The following is a 6,005-nucleotide window of genomic DNA, read 5'->3' on the forward strand; positions in this document are numbered from 1 at the left end:
CAGCTTAATCTGAAGAAGATTCTCAGAGGAACCAGGCTCTGTGACTTGCCCAGAGTCACACTGGTGTGCACGGGAAGTGAGACAAGAACCTGGGTCTTCTCTATATCTATAACACGTGGCTACTCTTTGCTCCGCCCATCTCAAAGGAAAGGGGTTAACCGGCCAAACAAGAAAGTATTAAGCATTAAGTATCAGGCACTGTGCTACACCCTGAGGCTACAAAGAAAGATGAAAACATTTTCCCTGATCCCAAGGGGTGCTATGGAGACCCCAGAAGTCACCCAATCTAATTCAGCTATCATCTGAACAAGAATCCCATCCCCAACAAGTAGATGTTGACTCTTTAAAGCCCTCCAATGAGGGGAAAGCTCATAATAGGAGCATTTGACCCCTAGACTCACTATTGGATTAGCAATACCCTGTCTAAAATGGGGTATAAACCCCTCAAAGCTAGGGGGCCAAGCTCTAGACTTCTCTAGCACCATTTTGAGCATTTGATAAGCCCTACATTAAAGGGGAAGCCTATTTCCTTAAAACAATTCCTTGGAGAGACTTTTGGTGAAGAACATTCCATATAGGTAGCCTAATTATTAACTTTCCTGTCAAGCAGGTACATGTACCTTTTCTACAAATGAAACAAATTAAGGTCCTGAGTGGCTTTCAAGGACTAAGATGGTAGACAAATCAAAAGACAGAAAAATCCTAAACCTTAACATCTAGCATTGGGCTCAGCCCAGAGCTTAATATGCTTTTGTTGGATTAAAACAGAAGCCTCTTTACTACCCTTGGGACCTTGAGTCAGGAGACAGGCCTAGAGAGTCCCTCAATCCCCTACTTACTCTCTGCCTCTCTTCTTGTGTCAAGTTCCCTGTCAAGTACTGTTAATATGTTGTCTGGGATCTACTGAGCAAACCTAGCAAGCTAGAGTCCCTGGTGCCCCCAGTCCAGGGTCAGCCTAGTAGGAAGAGAAAACTGCCATCTTCAGTGTTTGATGACTGTTGGGGTGATCATCTTGGGGAAGGAGTAGTAGTGGCATTCCTCAGGGGGCACTAGGTCCATCACAGTAATGCTGATATTCTCTTTCTTGAAACCTGCCTCCACCAGGGCTGCAATCTGGGTCTCCTCAAACATCTTTTTGATAGCCGTGTACTTGGTCTTCAGCAGTTTTCCCCAGGACGTGAGATTGCAATAAGTGAGGACACCCCCTGGCTTCAGCAGGAGGAAAGCATGAGCCTTGATAAAGTTGAATTTATGGGTATGCCAGGTCTCCTCAGAGAGGGGATAGGTGTCTTGGAGAATTCCATCAAAATGTCCATCAGGCAGATTGGGCACCACCTCTTCCCACAAGCCTTTCAAGGGGACAACCTTATGGGGCTGATGCTGGGCCCACTCCTGAAGCCGCTGGAAGACGCCATCATTGCACTCAACACTCCAATGCTCCTGGATGTTGGCTTCTTGCACTTTGCTGGACGAAATGGCCATTCCAAAGCCGACCTCCAGGACCCTTCCCCCTCGGGCGGAGGCAGCGGCGGCCAGCGAGTGCATGTAGGGGGTCTCCCAGCTCTCCATCACCGGCTTGCCCAGGATCTGCAGGTGCATGTCGGCCCATCGTAGCCGGCCAGAGCCTCGGCCCAGAAGGGCCGGCAGTCCTCGCCCGCCTGGAAGATGGGCGCCGGGGCAGCCTGGCCGGCCATGGTCCGCTCTGTAATTTGGACTTTAAAGACCTGGATTCCTTGTTAGATTGTATTCCTTATAAACTGTGTCCAAGGAAATTACTAAATCTTTCTGCACAGTTTCCTCATTTGTGTAATTCATGGCTATGTAGACAGAACTTTCCTTTTCATTTCTCTTGCTTTCTTCGTTGAATTAATTGGCAGTGAAAACTCTTAAATTCCCAAGAGGAAGAGTTCAGTATATGGGTGACAAATTATCAGAGTTTGCTATGACTTCCACTTTACATTAATTTATCAAGACATATATATGAATATTAAGTTGATCTGTGATTTCATTATGGTTACTGCAACTAAATTATAACTGTCTACTTTATTCAACTTTTAGTGATGTCATCCTATAAATCTTCTACAATGGGACCATACAAGATACTAGAATTTTCATATATTTCTTTTTCTTTTCAATATTTTGCAGAAAAATATAGTCCTAATATCTAAACAATAAAAGGATAAAATACGGAAGGAAAACCATAGGAAACTATAATTAATATCAACATCAAAATTATATGCAAACATGTACATGTTCAAATATATAGATATATATACACACATATATATATATATATATATATATATATATATATATATATATATATCCTGCCAACCAAACTGTAATTCATTCCAAGAAATCATTCACTATGATCAAGCTGTTTTTATACTCAGGATATAAGAATAAGTCAGCATTAGGAAAATAATCAACAAAATTAATTATATTTTTATTTTGCCAGTTAAAAAATTATTAAACTCCTATGTCAGGTACTGGGGATGCATGTAAAAACAATTTTTAACATTCATTTTTTAAAACTTTGAGTTCCAAATTCTCTCCCTCCCATCCTCTCCACGCCCCCCCGCCAATGAAATAGTAACCAATTTGATTTAGGTTGTACATGTATGTCAAGCAAAACATTATTTAGATGTTAGTCATGCTGATACACAAAAGTAGACAAAAAACTCAAGAAAAATAAAGTAAAATAGTATGCTTCAATATGTGTTCATTTTTCAACATACGTTCTTCAGAGTTATCTTGGATTATTGTATTGCTGAGAATAGCTAAGTCATTCACAGCTGATTATAATTACATTAATGTAATACATACATATTACATTATCATTATAATATTGCTCTTACTTTTTACATAGTACAAGTCATTTTACTTCAACTTCTATAAGTCTTCCCAGATTTTACTGAGAGCATTTGATCATTTCTTAAAGCACAATAATATTCCATCAAAATCACATATCTTAATTTGTTCAGTCATTCCCCAATTGTTGGGTATCCCCTCAATTTTGAATTCTTATCACCATAAAAGAGTTAATTTTTAATATATATATATATATATATATATATATATATATATATATATATATATATACAGAGACACACAAAATAAAAGAACTTATTTTTGTTCTTTATCTCTTTTTGGATATAGTCTCTCCTCAAGTCTTTTGCTTCTGACTACTGCCTCCCCCAATTTCCTCTCCCTTTTATCATCCCCACCCCTTTTCTTCTTCCTTTCCCTTCTACTTTCCTATAGGGTAATATAGATTTCTATATTCAATTGAGTGTCTTTGAATCAATTCCAATGAGAATAAGGTCAACTCACTCCCCCTTGCTTCCCCCATCTTCTCCTCCATTATAAAAGTTTTTTCTTGCTTCTTTTGTGTAAGATTATTTGTCCCATTCTACCTTTACTTTTATCTTTCTTCCAGTTCATGCATTTCTCAAGTCTTAAATTTTTTTAGATATCAGCCCTTCATATTCAACTCACATCTCTTTCCTCCATCTATAATATATTCCTTCTAACTGCCCTAATAATGAGACCTTTTAGTTACAAGAATCATCTTCTCATATAGGAATGTAAATAATTTAACTTTATTAAGCTCCTTATGATTTCTCTTTCCTGCTTACATTTTTATGCTTCTCTTGGGTTTTGTAACTGAAAGTCAAATCTTCTATTCAGCTCTGGTCTGGTCATCAGATTTCATTGAAATGTTCGTCCCCCCCGCCAACACACACACAGACACAGACACAGAAAGAGCTTTCCTTGGCATGTGATTCTTGGTGTAATCCTAGCTTCTTTGCCCTGTAGAATAGCATATTCTGAGCCCTCCAATCCTTTAATGTAGATGCTGCTAAATCTTGTATTATCCTATCTGTGATTCCATTAATATTGAAATTGATTCTTTCAGACGTTACAATATTTTCTCCTTGCCCTGAGAGTTCTGGGATTTTATTTTCATTTTCTCTTCCAGGAGGTCTTTGGTGAATTCTTTTACTTCCTATTTTACTCTCTGGTTCTTATATATCAAAAATACTTTTCCTTGATAATTTAATGAAAGATAATGTCTAGGCTCTTTTTTTTCCTGATCATGGCCTTCAAGTAGTCCATAATTTTCAAATTATTCCTTCTTGATCTATTTTCTAGATCAGTTATTTTTTCAATAAGATATTTCACATTGTCTTCTATTTTTTTTCCTTTTTTTGGTTTTGTTTTATTTTTTTCTTGATTTCTCATAAAGTCATTACCTTTCATTTGCTTAGTTCTAATTTTTAAGGAATCATTTTCTTTAGTGAGCTTTTGTGCCTCTTTTTCCATGTAGTCAATTCTGCTTTTTCTTGCATTCTTCTCATTGGTTCTTCCCCAACTTTTATTTATTTTGCCACTCTACATTCTCCTTGAAGTACTGTTTTATCTTGTTGTGGTGGAAATATATAGTTTGGAATTTTCTGATCTACTCTACTATCCTCCCAGAATCCTTCTCTCTATCATTATTAATTTTTTTTAGGTTTTTGCAAAGCAAATGGGGTTAACTGGCTTGCCCAAGGCCACACAGCTAGGTAATTATTAAGTGTCTGAGGTCAGATTTGAACCCAGGTACTCCTGACTCCAGGGCCGGTGCTCTATCCACTGCACAAACTAGCCTCCCTTATCATTATTAATTTTTAAAAAGTCTTTTGCAATTTTCTCTACCCTTTGTTTGTTTAGGAATTGATCTCCAAGCCAGTTATAAAAAAGTTGATGATCTCTTGTCTTTCAATTACTTTTGTTGTATGAAGATTAATATTCAAGTTAAATATTCATCTAGTATAAAATATTGGTTTAAGTCTTATTTACTCTATTGCTAAATGTACTAGAAGTTCCTATCAAATAGTAAGGCTCTTTCCTAAGTATTTTATGTTTTCTGGCTCTTGAAAATAAGATCACTGAATTCTATTATTTCTGAGTATCCTTTACCTAGTTTGTTCCATTATTATATTTTTTTCTATTTTTTTTTTTAACCCAGCATCCTACCCCACTGTTTGTGCACTTACCTGGAGTGTGCTGATTCCTTTTCACCTAGTACTACTACATGTCAGCAGCACAGTTGGGACTGGCATTCCTTTTCAGCAGAGGTTCCCTCAAGTAGACACTTTACTCCCCACACTGTTCAGAAGGTGAAAATTCCTGTGGCTGAGACTGAGGATATTTCCCAACCCAGATGTGCTGATATCCTGAGGATTTGCTGTTTTCCATTTTAGCAGAGGCAACCTGGATCTATGAAAAGATACCTTCATCAATGCCTTTGCAGAAGTAGGGGTTCACTAGTATGGAATATGGCATATAATGGCAGATTTCTTTTTATCATACTCATCAATTTTGCTAAAAATGTTTTTGTTGGGGCGGCTAGGTGGCATAGTGGATAAAGCACCGGCCTTGGAGTCAGGAGTACCTGGGTTCAAATCTGGTCTCAGACATTTAATAAGTACCTAGCTGTGTGGCCTTGGGCAAGCCACTTAATCCCATTTGCCTTGCAAAAACCTAAAAAAAAAAGTTTTTGTTTTTTTCCAACAAATATTCCCACCTTTTTAAAAAAGGAAGAAAGGAAGGAAGGGGGGAAGTGAAAGAGAGGAGGAAGGTAAAGAAGGACTCTTTGTGACCCCAAAGGACTTTTCTTTGCAAAGATACTGGAGTAGTTTGTCATTTCCTTCTCCAGCATAATTTTAGATGAGGAAATTGAGACAAATATGGCTAAATGACTTGTACAGACTCATAAAGCTAGAAAGTGTTTGAGGCCAGATTTGAACTCAAAAAAATGAATCCTATTAGCTCTAGTCTCTGTACATTCTTCCCTACACAACCTATCCACCCCTGACACATCAAAGTCACTTTCTCTTCCCTTCCTATTAGATTGAATAGAACTGCCCTTAGTGGTTCAGGACTCCTACTATTTACCATAGCACACAAAGAAACAAAAAGAATTCTGTGAATAATCTAATAATCTGAATTTCCTCCTT

At 37.7% G+C, this 6,005-nt stretch overlaps 1 pseudogene; it reads right to left on the bottom strand.

Moving 5' to 3' along the window:
• Positions 1-981: 981 nt before the first annotated feature.
• Positions 982-1,694, bottom strand: LOC141520315 (guanidinoacetate N-methyltransferase pseudogene; annotated as a pseudogene).
• Between the last annotated feature and the right edge of the window lie 4,311 nt (positions 1,695-6,005).

This window comes from Macrotis lagotis, chromosome 4 (assembly GCF_037893015.1).
Source record: "Macrotis lagotis isolate mMagLag1 chromosome 4, bilby.v1.9.chrom.fasta, whole genome shotgun sequence".
In the NCBI taxonomy this organism is placed as follows: domain Eukaryota; kingdom Metazoa; phylum Chordata; class Mammalia; order Peramelemorphia; family Peramelidae; genus Macrotis; species Macrotis lagotis.